The sequence below is a fragment of the Manis pentadactyla genome, chromosome 9 (assembly GCF_030020395.1).
Source record: "Manis pentadactyla isolate mManPen7 chromosome 9, mManPen7.hap1, whole genome shotgun sequence".
NCBI lineage: Eukaryota > Metazoa > Chordata > Mammalia > Pholidota > Manidae > Manis > Manis pentadactyla.
In genome coordinates, this window is record NC_080027.1 from 119019718 (window position 1) to 119046633 (window position 26916).

The 26916-nt window shown below is 45.4% G+C and overlaps 1 long non-coding RNA gene across 2 annotated transcripts; it reads left to right on the forward strand.

The window, feature by feature from the left end:
- Window positions 1-3423: 3423 nt before the first annotated feature.
- Window positions 3424-21963, forward strand: LOC118925991 (uncharacterized). 2 transcript variants are annotated; one of them, XR_005030276.2, is made up of 4 exons: window positions 3424-4906; window positions 15335-15419; window positions 18754-19055; window positions 21710-21963. It is a non-coding gene; the product is annotated as an uncharacterized LOC118925991 (long non-coding RNA). The 2 variants fall into 2 exon arrangements; XR_008999398.1 differs by lacking the exon at window positions 15335-15419 and having other exon boundaries at window positions 21710-21961.
- The last annotated feature ends 4953 nt before the right edge of the window (window positions 21964-26916 follow it).

A 26916-nucleotide genomic window follows, 5' to 3' on the forward strand; every position in this document is an offset into this window, starting at 1 on the left:
AGCACTTGGCATAGGTCCTGGCGCACAGTAGGCCCTCGGCGGTTGTTTCCTATCAGCGCCAGCATCGCCCTCATCACCCTCATCACACTATGACCGACGCGTGAGAGGCTGAAAGCGTGTCCCCAGTAACCACTGCTCCATTCTGATTTGACGGCACGTGTTCTTGGAGTGAAGAGAGACACGCTGGGTGGTGTGGCAGACAGGACAAGTGCCGCCCATGTCTGGTTCACCTCCCCTTCCAGGAGCACCGACTTCTCCCTGGGACGGGGGCGGGGCCGTGTGAGCGGCCCTGGTCCATGAAAGGTGGATGACGTGTGCTCACTTCTGGGCTGAGACGATCAGAAGCCCGGATATGACCCCTTCTCGCTTCCCTTTGTCATAGAAACTAAGCAGGTCAGATGTTCTGGGAGATGCCCTGTAAGACAGGGGGGCATCTAACGGCCTGGTGCCCCGGTGACTGTGGGGGCAGAGCTGCGCTGACTCATTCCACATAGAGCGTGAACAAGAAGTAAACTTTTGTGCTATGAAGCTACTGAGATCCAGGAGTCATTACCATAATAGCATATCTGAAACTTTGTGAGAAATGTCAGTTCTCAGGCTCTACCCCCCAGCCCCCCACCTTACTGAATGGGTGGGGCCAGCAGTGCCAGTTTTAACAAGTACCCCTGCTGATTCTAATGTAGGTCAAGTCTGAGAAGCAATATGTATCCTATCCTGAACGAAACAGGTAACAAAGGCCTGGGGGGTGTCCTGCTCTCAGCTCCAGTTTCACAGGGACTTGGCCCACATCGGTGGCCACCGTCTCGGATAGTCCATCCTGCTTTACCTTTTCCACTGGTAGCGTTATGAAGCACCAGGTACCTCAGAAGAGCTAACATCAGACATCAAGGCCCAGGGATATTTCCCTGAAGTCAGCAAATGGCCTGGAAGTGGTTCACTGTTGCTTTAAGAAGGTGAAGGCTTTCTAGTTCTTTTCAGGTGTGTCTGAAACCACTTTTATTGCATAGCTTCTCACTCTGCTTTACAGCTCCTCTTCACCCCAGGGAAGAGAGTGTCTGATCATGTCCATTTCACTGAAGAGGAAAGTGAGGCTTTGGTGGTCTAGTTATTTTTCCACAGCTTGGAGACATAGCTTTGCACTACACGCAGCCCCGACTCTATGTCTCACAAAAGCAGATACTCAGTAAGTGGTTGTAGAAAAATGAAGATACAAAGACAAGGGCTGGCGCAACACATTGGTTAGTTGTCTGAGCTTAGCGGGATTCGCTCCTGGTGCCCACAGCAGTAAGGGTGCACCTTGGCAGAGAGCAGATGCAGGAGGGACAGAGCAAAGTGCTGGTTAGGAACAAGCTGACCTGTCCTTTCCTGAGCCCTTTGCGAGGCAGAGCTGTCCTAGAGAAGTGACAGCCTGTGGTCAGCAGCAGAGGGCAGTATTGTCTTAAGCACTACTTGGATTCGTGCTGGGAGGAAAACTCACATCCCCTTTGGCAACACCGATGGCATTGGCGGGGGCCAGAGGCTCTGGGCCGTTGGAAGGACAAAAAACAGGAAAAAAAAAAAAAGGTGGACATCTCCGTACCCACCATTTACATTAGACAATTAGCATTTCCTGTAGAATTCTTTCAAATTTGTGTCTGAAAAATTTCATATTGAAATGTTAAAGAAGAAACAGGATAGGGCGCTGAGCTGCGCCATCCCCACCCTACGGTTAGTGGGGGGCTCCCCCATCTGGCCCAGCCCCGCGGCCACTGGGTGTGTGCAGTGACATCAGTCTTCATCAAGTGTGTTATTCTTCAGGTCCGGCATGTTCTTGCTGTTCTGGGACGAGCCCCCAACCAGACCCCGTCCTCACTTGCTCCCCGCCTTCCCCGTCTTGTCTCCCCTTTCCTCTCTCTTCCCCTTCCTCCTCCCTCTTTTACCCTGTGTCTGGGTGGATGGTTGATGGCTCAGCAGGGTCAGGTACCGGGGAGCAGGGGGTAGGTGTGAAAGACTCTAGATCCCTTCCCTTCAGGATTTATAGTCTTGGGAAGATAAAGCCACAGAGGCAGAACTTGGAGGAAAAAGGCAGGAGAACATTTATATCATGTTCTCTGAGCCATATGATAAATAAAAATGTGAGCCTTAAAATTTTGGCAAACCTTGGCCAGAAGCTCCTAAGTTCTTCACAAGTTCTTCATCATGAGCTTCTAAAACGCACCACTTTCATGTCTCCAAACATCCTGCAAGGTTTTCCAAGGTAGAGCTCATCCCTGTACCAGGAGAAGAGGGGACAGATTCTGTAATGTGGCTGTGAGAGGGCAGCTCAGCTCACCCACGAGGTGCCAGATAACGGCCACATGGTGTCACTGTAATCCATTCTCACATGCACTGGAATCGTTCCAAGGCCCTGTGACCCATGGGGGGACCTTGAATTAGGCCAGGCCTGCTAGGATCACTCCAGCCAGAGGCAGGGATGAACCAGGTTCTAGGTCAGCCTGGCTCCATGTCCCTGGGCACTAGCTTAGCCTTCTGAGAAGGGAGTGGTGTCCCAGTGTTATGCTGCGGGAAGGAGCCCGGGAGCCCCAGGGGACTGGGTGTCGCGAGGTGAGGCACCATTACCAGCCGTGGCTACACTGGCTTTAGGAGATTAATGAGCCTTTTTGAGTAACAAATGTAGCTTCAGCCAACTGTTGGCAATTAGTTAGAGCAAAACCATGCTGTGCTCTGTATCTGTCAGGTGGGACCGCCAAAGGAGCAGACCACAGGAAAGAAAGGGAAAGTTGAAATTCCTTCCCTATTCTAGGCTGACCCTCTAGGTCTGTAATGACCCTGAGATAGACCTTTCATAACCTATCCCTATCAATGCGATGTCACTTTGATTTGAGAGACATATACGACAATGAGGGTCCTTAAGAAGTCATCCTGTGTACCACCGCGCCTCCACTTAGGACCCTATAGCCGTACTTCTCAGAGTTTCATCTGGGTGTAGGTCACCTGGGAACCTGGCTTCCTTGCTCCCCGGTGATTGCTGATGCTTCTGATTTGGGGACTATGCTTTGAGTAGCAAGGCTCAGAAAACCCAGGGGTGGGGCAGCGGGGGTGGGGTGGGGTGGGCGGCACTGAAGAGAGAGGAGAGAAGACATCTATTTCATTAAGTTGAGACTTTAGTGTTTATACTTCATTCATCCTTTATGTGTTCACTCATTCAACAAGGTCTCCTCCGTGCTAGGCAGTTGGATTCACGTGTATTGGTACAGAGATAGGTATAGAGCCTGGAGTAACCAGACCAGTTCCCTGGGGCTAGGAGGAGGAGACTGGGGCGGCAGGGTGGGTGTGAGACTGGGTCACGCCAGCGTGGAATTGCTATAGGCTATGAGAGCCTGTGTTCTCCTCCCTTCCGAGAAGGCCCTGCTGAATCTGCAGAGACTGCAGTCAACGACCGTGGCAGGCAGGGGGATGCGAGAGAAGTAATGCTCACATCATCATCTCTTTAAGAGAGAAAATGCAGCTTAACAGCGGTGGGAGCTAATTTGCTCTCCTGTAATCAATCACCCAGCACAGAAAACAAAATACAGCGCAGCAAGCCTGGAATGGCTGAGAGGAGATGTAAGGCTGGCAGGCGGGGGGTGGGGGTGGGGTCTCTGTACAGAGGATATATTTTTCTCTTTATGGATTTAAAGTAAAATGAATCCCAAAGACATATGGCATATGTATGGCTGTGTGGTTGCATGTCAGTGGTCATGTCTAAAGAGGTGCCAGTCTTCTCCTGGCTTCCAGTCTGCAGCCCAGGCTAATGTCCTGCATCTCTTATTGATGGATGGATGGGCAGTGGGACACGGTAACTTCAGTGCAGGCTTCTCTGTACTCCTCCACCTGAAACATATACCCCAGAGCGTGGAGCTTGCATCTGTCTCTGCCTTTAAGTTCATTACTGGGCAGCCGCTGTTCCCTCCTGAGCCTTAGTTACCTTCCGTGTAGAATGGGGGCATTCACTCTCCCTTTTCTACCCACACGTGTATTGGTACAGAGATAGGTAAATCTCTGGAGTCAGGGAAAGTGGACTTTTCTAAAAACTGGTGTAAGATAAACTCCCATGGAGCCTGGTGCTCTGGCTATTTCCATTTGGGTCTTGGGCTTGGGGTGAGGACTACAGCCCAGGCTAGTCTTTCTCAAGTGGCAAGTCTGGGAAAAGCACCTTCTTAGGGATGCCACGTGGCACAGCGTGCGCTCTCCACCTGCCCCCGTCTCACTGTGCAGACATGCCCCCAACTACCCCCCTTCCTCACTTACTCTCTTTCCTCCCCCTTTTTTCTTTTTCTTTTTCTTCCTTCTCCCTCGTACTCTTTCCTTTACCCCTGTATCTAGCGTGATCATGTTTTTCAAATTGAAAATTGGGACATGGCCTGACAATGGGTCTGAGTATTTGAAATCTTGACATTTATGGACATTTAAATATGTATAATCACGCTAAACACCCTTCTTTCTGCTTCTTGCTTTCCCCTACTGCTGCTCTGGGCTATAACTCCATGGTCACGAGACAATTGGTTGGGGTCAGTGTGACGCCAAATATCCAGATTTTTAGAAATGTCCAGATGGTAGATTTACTTTTTTGCAGTTTTGTTTATTCTGGACCCTTGGTGCTCTGTGGACACAATTCAGTAAAAACAAATAGATGAGTAAATAAAGATAACCTCTGTAACCTAAGCAATGAGTTGCTTAGCATCTTGTCTTCAAAACAACTGGTAGACTGATTGGGCTTTTTTTCTTCCTGCTGGTGTTGTTTGGGTGGCGTGTTCTGCAGACTTCATGAAAGTTGTCGCTGACCATGTTCCCTGGAGACCCTCCTAGGAAAGAGACTCTGAAATGAAAGAACAGCCTGAGAAAGAACCATGGCTTGGTTTTCTGGAGCCACAGGATCTGTGTAATAGTGAGTGGAGTGCCTCATCCAAATTCTTATCATATCATCCATCCATCCATCCACCCACCCACCCATTCACCCACCCATCCATCCACTCACTTCCTCATCCACCTGCCTGGTTTTCTTCTCTCCTCTCCTTTCTTCCTCCCTCCCTCCCTTCTTCTTTCCTTATTTTCCTCCTTTAAATCTGACCTGTGAACTCTGTGCCCTGCACTAAATTAGATACTCATCCTTGCCCCTAGCACTCACAGTTTATTGGGTGAGACAGATGTGCATACAGTTGTTCAAATATACAAGTGCATTTGTTCCCTTGCCCCATTTCTGGAGAGTGCCACCTTCTCCTCCTGGCTTCATATTCCCCCCACCTCCCCAAGGTGTGGGCACTGCCTCCAGGAATCCAAAGAATCCTAGAGAAGGGCCGCTCCTGTGTGGTAGGCAGGTCTCATTCCTGCAAGTATGGGTGGCTGGCAGAAGGAATGATTTAGATAAACAAGCTTGAATGGTGTCCTTTTCTTTCTTCTTCCTCCGGAGCTCTCAGTACATGTTTCCTGCAGGCCAGCAGCCCTCCTGTCACAGGGAGGTGCAGACCTCTGATGCTAGAGGCCAGTTTCTTCCCTCAGAATGCCCTTCCCTATTGTCACCACCCCTCAGTGGGAGCCGATGCACGGGGTGGGGGCAGGGCCATTCATTTATTTCAGTTCTGCTGGTGTCTGGCCTTGTGGGAAAGTCTAGTAAGAAGACAGAAGGCTCGTGGCTTTTGGAGCTTAATTAAGCATATTTACAAATCCAGGCCTGGTTATCTAGTGAGCCACGATGACGGAGGCTGGTCCTGAGTAGCAAGATTAATAAACCAGTTAAATAAAGACTGCAGTGGCCTGGCAGCCCCATTGGGGCAGGAGGAAAGTTTGACAGCTGCTCTTTTCTGATGATTGCCACACATTTTAGAGGAAAAGACAGCCTGGGCTTTTGCCATTCCATGAGCGAATACTCCAGGCTCTTGTCCTGTCTAATCGCTCACACTGTTAGTCAAGTTGTTTTCCAAGCCTGTAGGTTGGATGTCATGTTTAGACAACTGGGGGAAAAAGGAAACAAAAGCTATTTCTTCCCCTCCGATCCTTGAAAAAAAAAAAGCATCAGAGTAAGACAACTTATTTTTCCCTGAAATGTACCTTCCTGAGAGCAAAGGAATGGAATAGGCAGGGGAATTCTGGGAGTCCCAAATGGCCACCTGCCAAGGAGGCTCCCTGTGGAGGCTCGTCCTCTCCAGCTGGTCTATCTCTTGTCCCCTTTCTGTCCAGGTTAGCGTGCTCTTCCACAGCTGGGGGTCTCTCAGAATCAAATCATTGGCTTTTGCATGCATTATCTTAGGTTGGAATGACCCGCCCCCGTTGCCTGGGGCATAATTAATAAAAGCAGGCCCTTTCACAAAGTGCCGTGAAGACCCTTCCTTTGTGAAGCAACAAATCAAGTCCTCCTATGGGGTACAGGGAGTAGCTCCTCAAGACCAGCAGGAATTGCCAGTTCCCATCTGCTCTGGGCCAGGGCCCAAAATCCTGGCCTAAAACCGTGAATAAGACTGGACAAAGAGGTCCCGGCCTGAGGAGACGTGTCAGTTAGGAAGTCCCCTGCCTTTAGTGGCATTCAAAACCATGGGAGAGTGTGTTCAGGGCTTCCTTCTCTGGCTCAGCTGTGCAGGCCATGTGTGCTTTGGGGGCCCCTGGGGTTCATTTGCTGCCTTGGCTTACCTTTTCCAGCTGCCATACATGCTCTGGTCAGGAGTTCGGAGAATGTGGATTGGATGGGGCACATCTCAGAAGAGATCCTGGGTGTTTAGTTTCCTTGTTTGAAAAAAGTAGTGTGTGCGGGGAGGGATAGTAATGATATAATTGTAATCATTAAAATAAGTTATAAAATTCTTGTTATAATAAAATTAGTTATGCCCCCTTTACAAAATTGGCAGATAATAGATTTGGAGAGTTCCAGACAACTATGAGTACCTGTAGTTACAAGGTAGTTACAAGACAGGCCTTCAATTCCTTTCTGGAACAACATAGGGAATGAATGAATCAGGCTGACCTAGGACTTACCAGAGGCAATCTTGCCAAGCTGTTTAAACTCTCCGACTGACCGTCATTTTAAGTGGGTGTGGCAACACTTAAGGTGAAAAGAGTGGACTTTGGCGTCATGATCTCACCTACTTGCTGTTTACTTTTGAAAGTTTTTTTGATGCTCATTTTTCTCATCTGTAAAATGTGAATGATCATAATTCTGATAAGGAAAAATTCTGAAATGTCTTAAATTAAGTGGCATAAGGACAGGGGATTGAGGGAGAGAGACAGGAAAGATCACCAGTCAATTGCTATAGGACAGAGCTCACCAGAAACACCACGTTACTGGTTGAAGTCATTTCAACAATCATCTAGAAGTTTCCCAAAACACTGCATGTCCTTTGGGTACAACCATCCTCAAGAGCCAATCCCTGGGCCTTCTCTAGGGATCAACACCCATTCTCAGACTTGGCCAACTTAATACACGCCGTATTAGCTCATCTTCCTTATCTGTAGCCAATGTGGATTTAAGTAACATTTTTTCCTTGAGGCCCCTCATAAATGTGCCATGTTTCTTGTGTCTGGTGGACAGGTTATTTCTGTGAACTGGCTTTGCTGCTGGGAAAGCAGAAACTTCCTGTCACAGGCCTCAGTCCTTATTCTAGCTTCAACTGAATAAAGGCTCAATTCACCCTTTTATTTCAGAGATCTCTTGGTCTCTAGAGTTTTTGATTTGTCAATTCCTACCTCATAGGATTATTGTAAGAAGCGATTACGATTACTCATGTAAAGTTTATGGCTTAGTGTCTGGTCTGTGGTAAGTGCTCAGTATAATAAAGCCATGTTTAATGACCCTGGTTCTTATTAAATATGAGATTATGTATATAAAGCGTACTGCACAGTATCTGGCACATGGGAGACAGTCAATTAATGAAGCTCCCCTCCTTCTCTCCTTCCTAAATGAATGATCCACTCCATGAATCAAAAATCCTGGCCTAACAGGGTTTCCCACTGAATGGAAAGGCTGCTGTTAACATAGAGTGGGGAGCCCTGAGAAGGTCCCACGCCTTTGGAAACTTTGGTCCACTGGGTCATGCTTTCTCCAGGAGAAATAAATACTCAAGGAATAAGGTGGGAAGAACAGGATAGAAAATCATGACTCCCCAGGAAGCCTGGGTCTGGCCTCTGCCACCAGGACCCCTCCTTACCCTCAACTCCGGGGCAGCACTTTGCAATTTTACTCACGTTTCCTGGAGTATCCTAAACATGATGGAGCTCCTCAAAAATCCTTAAGTTAAATGTACAATTTTCTCCATAAACTGAAATCATCCCAAAGGATATCATTTCAAGGTATTATCAATATTGACTCTTTAAAATTGAAACCATTATTAATTTTTTAATGTGTTCATGGATTCTAAATACCTTAGTGACTGGACATCCATCACTGTCCATTTAAAAAGCATGTCAGCCTTTCTTTAACACTGAGAAATTGTATTTCATTCTCTTTCTTAAACTCCTCTTTCTATCCCATCTCCCACAGAATTTTATTCTGATGTACTGTGCTTTTATACTTGATTGTTCTTTACTGATCACCCAGTATTCATTTCTGAAATAATATTATGTAGGAGATAATATTCTGTATGTATTCTGTAATATTATACATGTATCAGAAATTTTTAAAAATTATTTTTAATTGTGATAAAAAACACATAAAAGTTGCCATCTTAACTATTTTCAATTGTACATTCAGTGTAAATACAGTATACCTAGAGTTTAGTATACTTGTAGTTCAGTTAAGTGTATACATGCTGTATATAATCAGAAATTTTAATATTAAAATATTTCCATAAGGTTTTTAAATATTAAAATTACTTCTGGAATGAGTGATCATTATAATTATTATCAGTGAACAAATATCAAAATAATATAAATACAAAATAAATTTTGTCAGTACTAAAGTAAGGAGTATGAATTTATTGGGACTACATTTCTTTATGAGATTAATGTGCTCTCTCCCAATTAGATAATAAACACTACTTATTTTTAGAATGAGAAAGGGTGCAGCATCAATTCTGTTTTTTGCAAAAACTTGTTTGCTTGACTTTTATAGATGTGAGTGCTGACAAATCTTGCTTACATTAATAAGTTGATAGGAACAGAAGATGTTTTATTATGATAACTTCACTAATTATTTAAACTCTTTTGGGTTAAATGCCCCAAATCACATGGTGACCCATTATCAAAAATTATTTTCTCCTTCAATTTGAAGGAGAAAAGAACTGGAAGAGAAAAAGACTTCCTAAAGGATTTGTTATCCATCATTAGAACCATTCACTTTCTCAATTTCTGGGAATATCAAAAAAGCCTTTTCTAAAATTTGTTCAATGACTATTAACTACATCTGTTATTTTTTTCACCTTCTCTGGTCTCATTTATTAAGAAAGGGCTGGAAAATTAAGATGTTGAAATTGAAATTGAAATAATTTCAATTCACTTTTCTCAATGCAATTTTAAAATACAAAACACTTTCTTTTTTTACATGCTTAATTGTCTTTTTGTCAAAACCATCGAGCTCAGAATTAGCTCATTTAATTTATGGAAAACTCCTTGTGCGTAATCTATTCCGCCAAGCTGAGCTCGCTTGGAAGGGACAAGAGGGACTCCATCTTAAGGCTGAGATTCCATTTGGAAACTATTAAGTTAAACGATTAAAATTCCCAACATATTTTAGGAACGTTTAGTCAGCAACTGACCATATCCTGAGGCAGGGAAAATGATCTCAAAATAAAGGATGTGCTCCCCTTATCTGAGGGTAATAATTACCCTGAAAAAAAACAGGACTAATGAAATTCCTTGTGTAAGCTTATCTCACAGAGCATCAAAGATGGAAGGGACTGGCTGTACCCTGAAAGAAGTAACAGTAATAAGTCAAATCTGCTGACCATGGGAGGGCGACATGCTATCTTAACCACAGGAGATAAACATCATGAAACTGCCCTTCCCTCCCCCGTCATCCCATTTGTGAAATCCTTAGAAGCCTAGCCCAGTGCTTCCTTGAGGAGGCAGCCTTCTCTGCTGCTCACTCCCTTGTGCACAGGCTGTCTCCCCAATAAACCTTGACTGTTTCTTACTCTGCTGGGTGCTCTGTCTCTTTCTATGCCATGGGAAGTCCTCCTGGCCAGCCAGCCAGGAGAGGGAGGCATCCCGTGGTGGCTCTCCTGGCTTGCTTGACCAATGCCCGGAGACAGGGGAATGCTCTGTGACTACCCTAGGACCCAGCGGCCGCTCGACCTTTTGTCCTAACCACCCTGTGGAGTTGGTGAGTGTTAGTCTTCGAGCCTTCAGGGCTTCACAATTCTGAGCAGCCACTGTTGATCCTACATTTGTTTGTCCCTCCGTGTTCTTTTCTCTGATCTCTTCAGTAACTCTTTCTGCAGTTACCTGGTTGCTTCTCCCCGTGTGCTCTGGGCTTTGAAGTAGGAGCCCAGCCTGATGACCTAGGCCCAGGCGCATTCAGAAGGTTTCCCTAGTGTGCGCTCCAAGGCAGGAGGTGAGAGCCGCGGCTGACTAGCCGGATTTTTGTCTTTTCATTTAGGCCTGCTTGTTGCTGGGATTTTGGGAACAGGAGGCCTTTGATACTCTCTCTGTGGAGGTAGAACGGGTCTGTGAGTATCGAGGCCACTCTCTTTCTATAATCCTAATTTTCCTCTTTCTTCCTTCTTATGTGTTCTTAAAACTTTTTCCATTGAAGTCGTTCCTATTAAGCAAAATTCTTAGAAACCACGTTGCTGGTTAAGCTTTTTCTTGAGTTTCTTGGTGTGGTTTGTCCTTACGTCTGGTCCTGGGCACTGCATCCCTCCCCAGCACCTTTGACAACAGAGCATAAGATTATCACCAAAATGGGCAATGCACCGGGAATTCCCAAAGAGTCCCCCCTGGGAGGTATTCTAAATGGTTGCGACCAGTTCAAACTGGAGAGGCTAAAACAAAAGAAACTGGTTTACTATTATAACACCATCTGGCCAATGTACCAACGAGGTGTTCAGGAAAAATGGCCAGAGAACGGGTCTCTGAACTATACCACCATTTTCCAGTTAGGCCTCTTTTGTAAATGAGAGCCAGAAGTGGGGAGGAATTCCCTCTACACAGGCTTTCACAAAACTGTATCCGGATCCAAAGCTAGCCGGTACCTGTAAAATATCTGTGTCGGCTGCGGTGAAGCCTAAAAATGAAGATATTTTAAATGATCCTGCTTATCAACAGCCACCCGGGTCTCCAGCTGCTGTCCCTGAACTGGTACAGGCACAAAGCTCCTGGAAGAAGCTGGGGACATTCCTTTGCCTCTCTTACCACCGCCAGAGCCTGCGGCTCTGCTGGACCCTACAGCCTCCCCCCGATATCCACCATCATCTCTGTACCCACCTCTACCTAAACCGACGCTAGAAGCAACACAAAATATCAAGCTACCACTGGACAGTACCTCTTAAGAGATGTCTCGGATGGGACCGGGGGAACTTTATGGGTTCATGTCCCGTTTCCCATGGCTGATCTGGGAATTTGTAAACGTACATGTGGCAGTTTTTTCTGAGAATCCTGATAGGTTTCCCAAGGACTCTGTGTGCCTAAGTCTCTCTTATTCCCTGACATGGCAGGATGTGATTGTGATTTTGACTCATTGTTGCACCCCTGGTGAAAAAGAATCTTAAAAAGAGCTAGAGAATATGCCGATGGATGGTTCACTCCTCATCCTGGACGTGCCGTCTGTGGGACCAGAGAGGCAGCAGTGCTGGGAGTCCTCCCTGGCTGGGGTTATAAGGATAATGAAGACAGGGCTGAAATGGAACATTTCATAACTTGTACAGCAGAAGGTATGAAGAGATGTGTCCTAAAGCCTAAAAACTGTGAAAAGACAAAGGAAGCTTCACAGGGAAGCGATGAAAATCCCACCATGTTCTTGGCCAGCTGACAGAGGCACTTGCCAAATACACTAACACTGGCCCGGAGTAACTGAAGGGAAGGCCTTACTGGCAATGAGGTCTGTTACTCAGTCGGCTCCAGACATCCACAGAAAGTCGCCGAAGAGTCAGACTGGGCCCCAGACCCCGTTAGCCCTATTGGTTGAGGAGGCTTACAGGGTTTTTAACAACTGAGACATGGCAGAGGATGGCAAAGTAGGCAGGTAACTGGCTAAACCCACTCAGCTCTTGGCAGGAGGCTGAAGACGGCAGGGTGTCAACCTCTGGAAGGAGACCTGTGCGCCTTCTGCAGCAGCAAGGACACTGGGAAAATGAATGATCTAAAGCTAAGCAAATCCTCAACAGGACGACCCTAGCCAGGTTCCCCTGATGGCCAACCTGGCCGAAGGAACCACCAGCTGATGGGGCCTGAGACCCTCATGGCTCCAGCACTGGCCTCCACCATCGCCTTTGTCGCCAAGATAAACCTTGGAAGTGACAAGGAGGAAAACAGAATTTCTTGTAGACACTGGAGCTGCCGCCTCTGTCCTGACTCACCCCTTGGCCCCTCTCCCAACTGGACTGCATGAAGATGGGAATAGATGGAAAACCGCAGGTAACATAATTTACTTTTCCTATCTCCTGTGAAACTGGCAGTGCTCAATTAACACTTTCATCTTTCTGAGTACCTGAACCCCCCAATCCTTTATTAGGAACAGATTTGCTTCGTAAGTTGGAAGCAACCATCACCATGACCCAAGATAAAATGCAGGTGTTGGTGGGCCTCAGCCAGGGCCTTCACCTTGTCGCCCTAATGCAGAATGCAGAGGCACCGCCCTCCACGGTGCCACAGCCAGGAGAGACGAGGTTGAGCCCCGCGTGTGGGATAATGGGGTCTCCAGAGGAGCACTCAGTGTAATCCTGTCCAGATCCAACTAAACCCAGGAGGTACATATCCCTGGAAAAGGTAATATCCGCCAAGACCAGAAGCTCTAGGAATACAACCAGTTTTGGAGACGTCTGTACAGTGTGGGCTGATAAGACCTTATCAGTCTCCCTATAACACTCCTGTCCTTCCTGATAAAACATCTAATGGAGATTTCCGATTTGGGTGTCTCAGAACTATTTACAAATCAGTTACTCCTATCCACCCTGTAGTTTCATGCTTTCTTTTGCAAATGTTTACCCCCTGACTGTCAATATTGTCTGCTTAAGAAAGGCTGAACCCGATCACAAAAAAGATAGAACGATACCCTTGGAGCGTCTTGCCACAGGGATTCAGGGACAGCCCTCAGCTATTAGGCAATGCTTTGGCCAGGCAGTCAAGGGAGTTTCATCGCAATGTGTTGATAACTTGTTAATGGTTAACGAGACAAAAGAAGATTCAGGTGCAAACATTGTGATGACTCTTGAATTCCCAGCCAAAAGAGGTCATGAGATGTCCCTGAGTGAAGATTGAATCCCTTTACAGAGGACTCAGTATTTGGGGTTCATCCTCACCCTTAGAGCTCGATCCTCAGCCCTGAGAGAAGGCAAGCCATTATCTCACCAACTGCTCCCCAGACTCGTGAATGGCTACGTGGATTTTGGGGAATGGATGAATTCTGTAGAATTTGTATTACAAACAAGGCCATTTTATAAAACCCTAAAAGGGGAAGAAAAAGAGCCATTACACTGGGACAAAGAATGTCAAAATGCTTTTGATATCTTAAAATGGGAGCTAAGCCAAGCACCTGCTTTGGTGCTTCTGAGCTTGGAGAAACCTTTTGCTTTATAGGTACAGGAGAACCAAGGAGATGCCTTGGGAGTCCGAACACAAAAGGCAGGCCCAGACCAACAGCCTGTAGCCGACTTCTCCAAGCAGCTAGACGCGGTGGCCCAAGGCTGGCTGAGCTGCTGAGAGTAGTAGCAGCTACTGCTCTCCTGGGAGGGGAAGCCACCCGGCTAACCTTGGGGCAACAGATGGATGTTTTTTGACTCCTCACCAAGTACAAACAGTCCTTGAAGTAAAGGACCATCATTGGCTTATGGGTGACCAGTTAACCAAGTACCAGGCATTGCTGCTAGACCCCCTTGACATAACTTTAAAGGTGTGCCAAGTAAACCTGGCAACTTTGCTCTTGGTTATAGGGGAGAAATCCGTACACCAATGTACAGCAATAATTGAACAGGTTTACTTTAGCAGACCAGACCTCTGGGGTGAGCCCCTAACAAACCCTGGTGTAGAATGGGTTCAGAGATGGCGGCAGCTTTGTTCACAAGGAATTTGTAAGACGGAATATGCCATAGAGTAAGTTTACAGAATGGTACAGAAACAAAGGCCTTCCCAGGATCTACATTAGGGTAGAAAACTGAGTCCATAGCCCCGATGACAGCATTATAGTTAGGAAAGGGTAGAAGAGTTAATGCCCATATGGATTCCACATTCTACATGTAAAGAAAGGGGAATGCTGACCACGAAAAACTCTCCTATTAAATATAAAGAACTGATCCTTGAATCGCTAGAGGCCATCCTAACGGCAGCAGAAGTGGCTGTAATACATGGCAGGTGCAGCTAGAGGGATGCCTCTGCCATGAGTCAAGGAAACAAAGCCCACGGGATGGCCAAGTGGCCCTCCTCTAGACTGAGCTCAGGGCCATAGCTGGCCTTCATTAGCAGCCCTTCTGACTCCCTAGATCATCCTCAATATTCTGGGTCAGAACAAAAATTTGATCAACGGAATGGCTGTAAACTGGAGCCTAATGCATGGCTGACTAAAAATCACAGGCTCCTTATCCCTGACGCCCCCCTTGATGCCACCCATGTGGAAGCTATGCATTATGGGAGTTTGTACACAAGGTTTATATCAGAAGGGGATTGAGAACAGCAAACTGTATTATAGCCTCCTGTGAGCTATCCTTAAGAAATAACCCGCAATCTCATCCCATTCCACCTGTCCAATACCAGGACACATATCCTGGTGAGCATTGGCAGATTGACTTTACCCAAATGCCCCCTAAGGCCTGTTTTAAATATCTGTTGGTATTTACGGACACCTTCACTGAATGAGTGGAAGCCTTCCCACCCATCACAGAAAAGGGAGCTGAGCTATGCAAACAACTGCTAAAAGAAACCATCTCCCGATTCTGACTTCCCAGGTCTCTGTGCAGAGATTACCCAGGGATGTGCTGCCGCTATGGAGATACGATATAAATTACATGCCTCTTGGATTTCCAACCATCAGGAAAGGTAGAAAAGGTAAAGCACGTTCTAAAGAAGATGCTGGGAAAGTTATGGCCAAGAAATACACGAGTCACAGAAAAAGTTACTTCTATAGCTCCGCTTAGAATTCAAATGGTCTGAAAAGTGAGCTAACACTTAGCCCACACTGCAAGGCCTAACTAGTTGGGAACATCTGTTCCAGATTAGCCCATACGTTCCTGCATCTCTGCAGGATCTGCTCCCATAGGAGCAAAGTTACACCTGGAAGGCCATAGATGATCTGAAATATTTATGCAAGAAGACTACCTCACAAGCAGGTAAGTAACACTGTACAGAAATTTGGTAATTTCAGCAAGATGAAGCTACAAATGTATGGTCTAACCTTGCTTTATTTTTTCTGTTCCCTTGTCTCCCTTGCAGATGCAACCCCAGGGGCCCCCAAAGCACACATGGCTTGCACAGCTGAGCCAGAGAAGGAAGCCCTGAACACACTCTCCCGTTTTGGAATGCCACTAAAGGCAGGGGACTTCCTAACTGACGCATCTCCTCAGGCCGGGACCTCTTTGTCCAGTCTCATTCACAGTTTTAAGCCAGGATTTAGGGCCCTGGCCCAGAGCACATGGGAAGTGGCAATTCCTGCTGGTCTTGAGGAGAGAGCAGTGTGTGGGGCTACTCCTTGTCTCCTTGGACAGGCAAAATTTGCAGCCTTTGAGGGAAAACATTCACTTGAAAGGGCCTCACTGTCTAAGTTAGGGTACTTAGATGGAGTGCTCCCTCAAGAAGATGGAGACAGATGGGCAGCTGCTGAACAAACTAATGAGGCCCTTCCTAAGGGGGTAGAAAAGACCCAACAAATTAAGCAAACTTACTTTAAGACTCAGGTATGGGAAAACGCATGCATCCTGACTTAACAAGAGTTGCTAACTATTCTGATCCACATGGAATCAGAAATTGCCATGAGACAACGGTCCACCTTGCTTATGGCAGATCTTCAAACTAAATGCTTTTGGGAGACATATGGTCCCCATACCTTATAGAAGTTTTTAGATGGAAAGTATGGTATCAGATATTGTATACTTAAGGCCCAAGTACCCTGGTTAAATCGAACAGAGAGTTATTAGGTGGTACAGTTAGTGTGGGAAGCTTCATCAACACTAGGATTCCTCCAGTAGGAAGCCTTTGGGCCATTTTAACTAAATCTAATACTTGTTGACCCATCCCCCTCTCTGACTGTAAAAATTGCAGAGGATAATGGCTATGTCCCCAGAGCAGGTGGAATCCTGATCTTTCTGAAGTCTGGCTTCTAGTGTCCACTCCAGTAACTAATGTCATCTGGTACATGGGAAAAGGCCAATTTTGCAGGGAAGGACACAGTAATTCCATTGTAAAACTCTCTGATTTTTCCTGTAAGGACACCTCTTTTCCCATCCAGGATGAGAATCTGCTATAACACCAAGGCTGCTGGCTGAGGAAGTTTACCCTCCCCAAACCAGTCCTTTGATAATCTAGATACTGAGGACAAAATGTTTCTAGAAACCAATTTACTCCCACCTCAAGATGTTGCAGCAATAGAAACAGGTTGGCCTGAGGAAACCTTAAAACCTCTTGAAATGGAATTAGAAACATTCTCAGAGTCTTTTGCCCAGAAATACCATAAGGTTCAAATATCAGTAAACGTAGGGAAACGTATTTTCAGTCTAATAAAAAAATATGAGACTGCTTGAAGGGGATTTTTTTGGTTGGTTAGGATGTTTATTTCCTTCTGGCATCACTTCTGAATTTTGGATAAAAATGACCTTTGCATTTTTCTTATTAGCCTTTTCCCTTGTGTTTTTCTATTTCATATGGTGAAGTTATGACAGATAGAGATTATCAATGCTTTATCTGCTCTAAGTAGCATACCTGAGTGATAATGATGACAAACGATCAGCCCACTGGCCAGGATTCAGGCTGAGCCTGTAGGCCCTCTTTAGAGCAGGCAGCTAGAGAATTTTATGCCTCCAAATAGACAGGGTCTATAGTCCCTTCTCAGCACTGAAGAAGTTACAGAAGACAGACCGTCAGTCCTCATCTTCCCCTAAGAATAAGGAGGATAAAAATCTTAGGGGGAAATGAATTCATAGAAGGAACAAGTGGAACTCCATCTTAAGGCTGAGATTCCATTTGGAAACTGTAAAGTTAAGAGATGAAAATTCCCAACATATTTTAGGAATGATATAGTCAGCCACCGATCATATACTGAGGCAGGGCAAACAATTTTCCAATAAATGATCTGGCCCCATTATCTGAGGGTAATAATTACCCTGAAAAAGAACAGGACTAATGAAATTCCTTGTGTAAGCTTATCTCACAGAGCATCAACGATGGAAGGGACTGACTGTACCCTGAAAGAAAAAACGCTAATAAGTCAAATCTGCTGACCATGGGAGGGCGACATGATATCTTAACCACAGGAGATAAACATCATGAAACCGCCTTTCCCTACCCCCTCATCCCATTTGTGAAATCCTTAGAAGCCTAGCCCAGTGCTTCCTTGAGGAGGCAGCCTTCACTGCTTCTGACTCCCTTGTGCACAAGCTCTCTCCCCAATAAACCTTGACTGTTTCTTACTCTGCCTGGGTGCTCTGTCTGTTTCTATGCCATGGGAAGCCAAGCACCTGGCCCACATCTGGTGACAAAGCCAGTCTTCCTCCTCAAACCGGTCTGCACATCCGACTGACTTTCTCTAAAGAAAACATCTGACTTAAATTTTTTATTCAAATCAACATTACAGTATGTTTTGAGGAATAGTATGAAAACTACCATGAGAAAGATTACTTATAATCATATAAAAAAGGTTCCCCAAAGCAGGCAAGACTAAAATCATGAAGGATATAATTAATCTATTTTGTAAAAAGTCATACAAATGAGAATAAATCTGTATGCTGTTGGTCATCACTTACTTTGTGAGAATTCAGGGTTATGTGCCGCTCAAATTGCAAGTTGTGAAACAAAAAAACATGATAAAAAGTGATTCTTTAGTAAATGTGCTCACATGTATGTACTGAACTTTGGATTTTACTTTTGAGAATAATTAAATAAGAATCTTGTATGAAAATACAGAAATAATTCTTTTAATGTCATTAGGCATCAAGATAAACACCCTAACACATTTAATGAAAGAGACATCCATATATTGCTAAAAATGAATTTGTCCAACAGCTAGTATTTAATTTTCATTTTTGATTAATAGGAAGTGTAGTAGGGAACACATTTTAAACATTTTATAAGATGAAGTAGTCTTTGGATTGATTGTATATGGAATAATATCTCATTATATTATTTGACAAAATAGATTTTAACTACTTATGAATAATGCATATTGCATTCAAAAGAAATCACATAAAATTTTTATCCGTGGGTTTTATTCAGGACAACCTGTCAATTTTTGTAGTCCCTGAAAATGTTTCACTTGTGTTTAAGAGAATTAGTGTTGCAAATCTATGCTGGTTTGGCTGTTCAAAATTTTTTTTATTTCTTTTTTTTTGTCTCCTGAGGTTGAATATTGAGAATAGCTGAAAAGGGTTGCTTGTTTAATATGGGGAGAGGGGAGAGCCATTTTTATTTTTTATTGTTCTTTTTACAATGCAGTCTTTTCTTCATTCTCCCCAGACCCATCAAAAGCAATGTGCTCTTTGACAAGACTTGAGGGGCGCAGGGATGATGTCCGTACCAGAAAATTGCCAACACACCCATTGCCCACGCTCTATATTTGATTAGACCACGTCCAGGCGGGCCCGTGTGGAGGTTGTGGCTTTTCCTGAGCTGAAGAATGGATTTGACGGGGAGGAACAGAAGCCCTGAGGTAGGTTTACTGTGCCTTCATTCACTGATAAGACCACCTCCCCCCACCCGCAGCTGGTGGTTTTAATTGTCCTTTTTGTCTGGTGCCCGGGAGAGCGCACTACAGTCAGGTGAGGAACGGGGAGGAGACACCTTTTTAAAAAAATTTACTTTTATTAAAGTACAGTTGATATACAATATTATATTGGGTTCAAGTGTACATCATAGTGATTCAACAGTTACCTGCATTATTAAATTCTCGCCCCAACTAGTGCAGTTACTGTCAACATAGAAAGATATTACAGAACTATTGACTGTATTCTCTATGTTGTACTCTCATCCGCAAGGCTAGATTTTGGGCCTCTTTATCTCCTTCACCTATTTCACCCACTCCACCCCAGCCCTCCCCCGCCGAAACGCTGTTCTTTGTAACCTGGATGAAGGGCAGTTAAATAAGGAGGAGAGTGGGAAGAGGACCCGGATGATGCCAGCCCAGAGCATGAGTGGCACTGGGGACCTGCAATGGTTGACATTGGTTACATCTGCATCCCCCTTGGAGGGTCCTCAGGTGTGGACTCTCTCCACCATCTACACACACGTCACAAGTTCACATTCACCATATGCTCCCAAATGCACTCTCACACCTTTACACTTACACACACATACACCTGAACATAACAGAGGTCGTGCCCTTTCTGCCTGGACCTGAGCAATGGGTGTGGGGTGCTGGATGGAGCAGAAGCAGAATGTTCTAGGCTGGTCCTGTCCACTCTGGTAGCCACAAGTCATACATGGTTGTTGGGCACTTGCAAAGGTGAAAAGTCCAAAGAGACATGTGCTGTAAGGATATGATACATACACATCGACCCTCACAAACTCACACCCACCGGAACGTGTGCTCACAACCATACACACTCCTGCTGAATCACACATTCAGTTATACACACACAGTCACACACTCCTAAGCTGCACACATTTCAGAGGTTGGTGGAAGGCCCAGAGATGTCTTTTAATTGCTTTAGGTCACACAGCACGACTGCATGCTCCAGTTTTGAGACCACTGCTCTAGGACATCTATGGCTTCCCTCACCCCAGCTGCAAGTCTTGCTTTCCTTCTAGGAGGCTGGGAGTGGTCAGACTTTTTGCTGAGATGTTCTGCGCCTTGCTTTTCTGAGATGACAAGTCCACACCAATCCCCTGGCTGCCCGGGGCTGTATTGGCAAATCTCTGCCTGCCCTGAGAATCAGCAGTGTTTCTCTCTGAGGCAGTGCTGTCAAGGAGACCTGTCCTAATAGCATAAAACCCATAGAAATGTACTTAGTTGGTGATTATTTCCAGCCTCATTTGCTGGCTGGCAGCAAACAGCAATCACTGTGGACCTCCCAGACGCACTTGTTGCCTGTGTGGTTCTGCTGGCCCAGTGAGAACCGAAATGGTTGCCCAAATGGGGATGGTCACCTGGGGATATGGTGCCAGGCCTGCCCCGGTTCTGCCATGTGACCTGGATCAAATAAGACTCTGGACATCTCATCACCTCTGCAGTGTGCATGGATGTAAATACAGGGGTATAAATATGTATGTGAGTGTAGGAGTGTGAGTGTGTGCAGGCAGACATGAGTGTGAATGTGTGGGTATGTGTGGGTGTGAGCATGTTTTAGTGTGTGAGTGTGAGGCTAGTGAGAGGGTTTGAGAGAATATGGCAAGTGTGTATGAGGGTGTGAGGGTGTGTGTGTAAACATATAAGGTAAAGAAAGGAGGGTGAGGCAAAAGGGAATCTCTAAAGGAATTTAAAATGCATCTTAGCTCCCAGTGGTGGGTGAGGACACGGGAAATTATTCTTCTTTCGGCAGATACTGATTTGGTACATACGACTTACATTGGCTGCTGGGTTCAGTTGGAGTTTAATGGTAAACAAGACAACAGGTCCTTTATATTTAAAGACATGGATAAGTTAAAAGTAAAGGGACTCCTGAAATGGCCAAATCAAATGGTAAGCCTGAGTAGGTCAGACCGTATGTAGTGGACACGCACAGTTAGTTATCGTGAAGGAGAGGAGCAGTTGGGTGATTTGTTCTCACCTAGGTTTGCCTGAGAAGAGGGTTGGCCAATAGAGCTTCACCTGAAAGCTAGCTCTTGGGCGGCCTTGCTTTTTGCTTACATCACTGGAAGCCTTCCAGGTGGACCAGAGCAAGAAAACACGGGTCAATACATCGCACAAAGCTGAGTCAGAGCAGAAGACAAGCTGGGAGCAACTGGCTGCGAGAAAACTCACCTGGGCCGTCTTGGATTTGGGTTGTTGGGGCCGTATCTGAACCAGGCACTCATGACTTTGTCTCTCTAATGCACCAACTAAATAGAGAATAAAACATTTAGCTGGTTGGTCTGTCATATCTGAAACATTTGATTGATGTTTTGGATTAAACTCAGATGTTCGGTGTTCTGGAATTTTATCAGGTGCATATTGATACGTTCACATCAGAGATTCTCAAATAACTCCATGAAGAATATTAATTCCACACAATATTAAGAGATATTATGTGTGTCTGAATTTCAAAAGCAAGGTTCTGAAATGCTAGATTCATTAAAGTGAGTGGCTTTTTTTTGTTTTGAACCTTAATATGGGTAAATGTGTAATGGGAGTCCTGACACACAAGGTGGGAAATACTGTGGTCTAGAACAGTCCCCAAACTTGTTTGAATAGAAGCTCTTTTTTTCATAGAACACCTGTGTCAGAGTGAATAACCTCCAGTGTGTCACTTAAAGTAAGGTATTTATTTCCTTTCAGGTGAAAGATACACAGAAGCAGGCTGTCCAGGTGACTGTGGCCCCATGAAATCACTTGGATGCAGACTCCTGTTACATGTCTGCTGTAATATCCTCAGCTCATTACTTACGTCCTCTATGTGGTTCCAGATGGCGGATGTGCCGGCCATCACACTCTCGGTCTAGACAGAAAGCTGGGTGAAGAGCATAAAGTATGTTCCCCCATGGTGAGTATCTCCCTTAAGGAGATTTCCAGGCTTCTATTTGCAGCTCATTGGTTACATCTACCTGCCATCGAGGCTGAGAAATGCTGGTTTACAGTTGGACACATTACTGCCTTGAATGACGTCAAGGTGTTGTAACTAAAGAAAAATGGAAGAAAGAAAATTGAGTAAGCAAATAATCTCTACACACATGTCCAGCTGAACAATCCTCAGGCCAGGTTTGGGAAATGTTGCTGTATATTGTTTTTCCGCTCGTCTCCAGTGTTTTCCCTTTCCCACATGCTGCGTGGCCGTGCCTGTGTGTTCCCCCTCTCTTCATCTCTGCGTATGTTTGTCTTTCACATACATATGTATAGAAATATACATGTACACATATATGTTATTGATTATCCATAGACTATAAAAGACTGATAGAATGTTAGAGAAGGAGAAAGGTTTTGATGTTGTCTAGCTCAGCGGTTCTCAACCCGCATTGTATCTTACAATCACTTGAGGGAACCTAAAAAAAAAATCTATGCCTGAGCCCTACCAGTTGGAATTGTAATCTTTGTGGCTAAAGCCCAGATAGTCAGTCATCTTTTTTTTCTTCCCCTTCTGAAGCTTCCTGGTTGATTTTAATCTGCAGCCAGGGTTCAAAGCCTCTGGTCTAGACCAACTTCATCATTTTATAGGAAAACTGTCTGTGAAATTATTTCTTTCATGTGTGTTTCCCCCATTAGACTTCAAAACCTATGAGAGCAGGAAGAGTATCTATTCTATAATCACCACGATCCTGCTCGGTGCTTAGCACAGTGTTGGCAAAAAGCCACATGTACAAATGAATGAGTCAAGTAAAGCCCAGAGAGGAGAGGATTCTTACGGAAGGTCACAAAGCAAATATACATGCACAGAACCAGGACTGGAACCTTTGGCTCTCAACCCCCTTTTCAGGGCTCCTGCAGTGATCTCAGATGTCCACAGTCAGATGGCCAGACCTCGGAACACGCTACTCCAGAACTGACAGATGCGCTCCTGTGTTCCGGTGGTGTGTGCTGTATGCCGCTGTCATGGTGAATCCCAGGTTAAGAACTGTATCTATTTCTTCAAGCATCACCACCCACCCACCATGCCCAGCTTACCATAAATGACTGATGGTAATAGCTAACTGGATAAAAGAAAAGAAAAGAAAAAGCTCATGCTACAATTCAGTCCTTGGACCACCCTGCCTTCCTTTCAGGGTATCTCTGGCCAAAGGCCAATTTTCTGTCTCCTACTAAGTCCTAAACCCAGATTCCACATCTTCTCTAGCCAATTGCTTGATTTTAATTACCTGCCTGGTTGAAACATCCTGAATATTAGTTCATAGTACAGTGTTAATGATTGATTATGTTTAATGAACTACATCTTCTTGGGATCTTTGTGTATCAACCAGTGTCCTGACTCAGAAGAAGGAACACTTAATGGCAAAATTTTAAGTATAACAGGACAAAACTCATGAGGGGAAATTTGGGGTATAAGCCGGGTGGCCTTCCTGGAGGGATATAATTCGATCCATCAAAGGCAGGCAGCTAGGTGTTCATCTTTGAGGAGGGCATCTGGAAGGCACCCCTGGGGGTCAGATTCTCAAGTCTGCCTTAGTTACAGGTCTACTTTGAACCTGGAGTTCTCACTCAGTCCTCTTGTGAGTGGTGTAAGAGACCAGTAGCTTCGCTGGGATGCTGTGGGGGTTGGGCTATGGATTCAGACTCATCCCATTCTGGTCAAGGAGGAAGGGAAGCATATTCAGTGCCTTAGGCAGAGCTCTTAATAAATGTTCACTCTCTTTCTTCTCTCAGCAGGGATTGCTCAGTCAGCAGCCCCAGAGGGAACAATTAGGTTGTTTATCCAAACCTCAGCCACTTTGCTATGTAATTGATTTTTCATTGAGTGTATTTAGGAAATAGTTATTTACATGAATACAGGCTCACCAGGGACATGACAGCATTTGATCATAGGAAATGGGAGGGAATCTAGATCAAAGTGTGAAATCTAGATCAAAGTGTGGAATCTAGCGGGAGGGAGGGTGGGCTGTGGAGACAGACAGCCTAGGCTGAGATTCTGACTCTGCTACTGACTGCGTATTTGGGCAAATTATTAACCCTCTGAGCCTTGGTCTCCTCTTTTGAGAAGAAGGTAAATTTACTCCCTAGAAGGGTTGCTGTACGGATTAAATTAAGCAATGCTTACACCATGTTCACAGCTGGGGCAGCTGCATCCTGTACCCTCAACAGGCTGTTGTCATCATCATCATTATGATTTCTGGCACTGTCCATGCTGGGGAAGTTTTCTGTCCTCCTCTTAGCCTACCAGCCCCTAACCATATCTCAGCGCCTGGCCTAAGTCTCGCCTCCTCCCCAAAGCCTTCCCTGACAGTTCCAGTCCTCTCTAGTTACCCTCACCTTCCAGAACATTTATGAGATTTAGTCTATAGCACCATATTTTAAGCCTTGGTTCTAAGCAACAGTATTTTCTTTTTCCCTGTGTAGACCAGGAATTGGCAAGTGGCAGCCTGTGGGCTAAATCTGGTCCACTGACTGTTTCCACTGGGCTAAAAATAGTTTTCGCCTTTATAAATGGTTGAAAAAAAAAAATCAAAAGAGAAAATGTTTGTGAAACATGAAAATTATATGAAATCCAAATATTAGTATTGATAGAGTTCCATTGGAACACAGCCACACCCGTCTGTTGGCACTAGCTGTTCTGGGGCTATAATGGCACGGCTGAGCAGTTGCAGCAGAGACTGTATGATCCACAAAGCTGAAAGTATTTACCATCTGGCCCTTTACAGGGAAGTTTGCTGAGCCCTAGACTGTACGCTTCTTACAGGCAGGCAGTGTGTGCCATTCTTGTGTGAATTCCCATGGCACATGGCCAGACACTTGACATGTAGCCAATGCTCCATAAATCCTGGGAGTTGCTGATTGTAACAATTCAGGCTCACCACAGGGGGTGTCTGATCCATGTCCCCACTGTTCCCCATGTTGGGGAGTGGATAGAAAATTATTTGTACAGCAGGTCCATGTGTGTGTGATGAGTTGTTTCCCTGGGGTATTTGAGGTCCTTGGGGCAGAGAGACCAGTTCTTATTGTAGTGCAAAGAGAAGAAAATGAATATTAACTGGCACCAGTATGTGCTGGACACTGTGCTATGTCCTTTGTATGCTTTATCTCCTTTAATGTTCATTCATTTATTCAACAAATATTTATCAGGTGCCTACCATGGACCAGGCACTGTTCTATGAACTGGAAATGCAGCCAGGAGCAAACTGGACATTTTCTGCTATCGCTGAGTTTACTTTCTATATTGGCATGGGGTAGGCATTCTAAAACAAGAAATAACCACAATATATTGAAGTATATTGTATATTAAATGGGATTCAATGCGACAGGGAAAAATGCAGCAGGAATGGGAGAGAGTATTTGCCAGCTTTTTATTTTAGGTTGGGGAGAGTGTTGGGATTTGAAAGAGGAAGGTCAGAGGGGGCCTTTCTGAAAACGTGACTCGAGCAGACTGAGGGTGTGAGCCGTGCGGGTGTCTGGGGAGAAGGACATTACAGGCAAAGCGAACGTCCAGTACAGAGGCCCTGAAGCACGAGAGGACTTGGCGTGTCCAAAGAACAGCAAGGAGAGCTGTGCGGCTGGAGCGACGAAGGGGGGAGAAAGCAGTTGGAGGAGGAGGCGGCAGAGATGGGGGGAGGGGAACGAGGGCAGGAGACCAGTTATGAAAAGCCTCTCATCGCACCGTGAGGGCTGTAGCTTTTCCTCTGAGATGGGAAGTCTTTGAAGGGTTTGAAATACAAGATTGAGGATATCTGATGTTTATTTTAAAATAATCGCTGTATGAGGACCTTGGGCTGGTGTTCCTTGTTTTCATTCATTCTGCAGGCAGGGAATCGGAGTTCAGAAAAGGCCAGATGGTGCATGTTTACGCGACTCGCAAGAGGCAGCAGTGGGGCTTGAACCTAGGCTTCACCAGAATCCCTCCACTACCCTTGCGGCCAGCCTGCTGGCATGGAGAAGAGCCTCAGTAACTACTAAATGAGTTCAAAGTAAACGCTGGGGCTTGGGCAGCGGGACGAGCTGGCAGCCCCACACCGGGCCCCATCTGTTCTGCTCGGGCCTGGTGCTGGGAACAGCTCGGAACACCGTCTAGGGGCTGGCCTGTGGGACCCCTCTCCCTTCTTTAAACTTGGTCCAGCTATGGAGCGGTCAAATGACTAACATTAATTAAAGTACAATGGAACAACGTAATTAGCTCCTAACAGTCACATGTTGCCAATTAAACACTTTGATGTCTAGTTTACTCTGGAGCTTAATTAGGTGCTTCCAAATACATGTAGCCCTGTGCCACCACCTGTTGGCTTAGGAGCCAAACCTTTTGTTGGACGTGTCCTCTCTTACTTGGGGAGGGAACAGAATGACCAGTTTGGGTAGAGAAGTGAACTCATATGTTGGCATCTCTCAAAGTTATTTCATGGCTCTGTTGCATATTTAAAACTTGGTGGAAATCACTGCTCAGCTCACCCCCTGCCTATGCTACTTGTATGCCTCTGGCAACAGGAACCTTTAGCTAAAGGGTCCCTGAGAGAAGAAGATTGTAATGTGCATTAGGACTTTCCCCTTCCGTGGTAACATGAAGTCCCGTTCTCTGGTCCCAACTGTCTGCTGCTTAAGCACAGCTATCTTCTTAATAATTGTGGAATTGGTTTGTTATGAATAAGGGGTCAGAATTTAATGGCACCACAGGAGAGAAGGTTTAAGGTGCTTGCGAACTCAGTATGTGTTAATACAACCAAGAGACTGCTGAGGATGCTGGACTGTCAGTGATGGAGAGACGATACCCAGTGGCACTTGGTGCTGGTCAGTGATGTGAGCACTGTGTGCAGGGTGGCATTTTTCTAAGGAACACTGACAAGTGTAGACATTTCCCATGGATGCTGATTAACTTGGCAAGGGGGCTTAGAAATCAGATCAGTAAAGGAATTGAT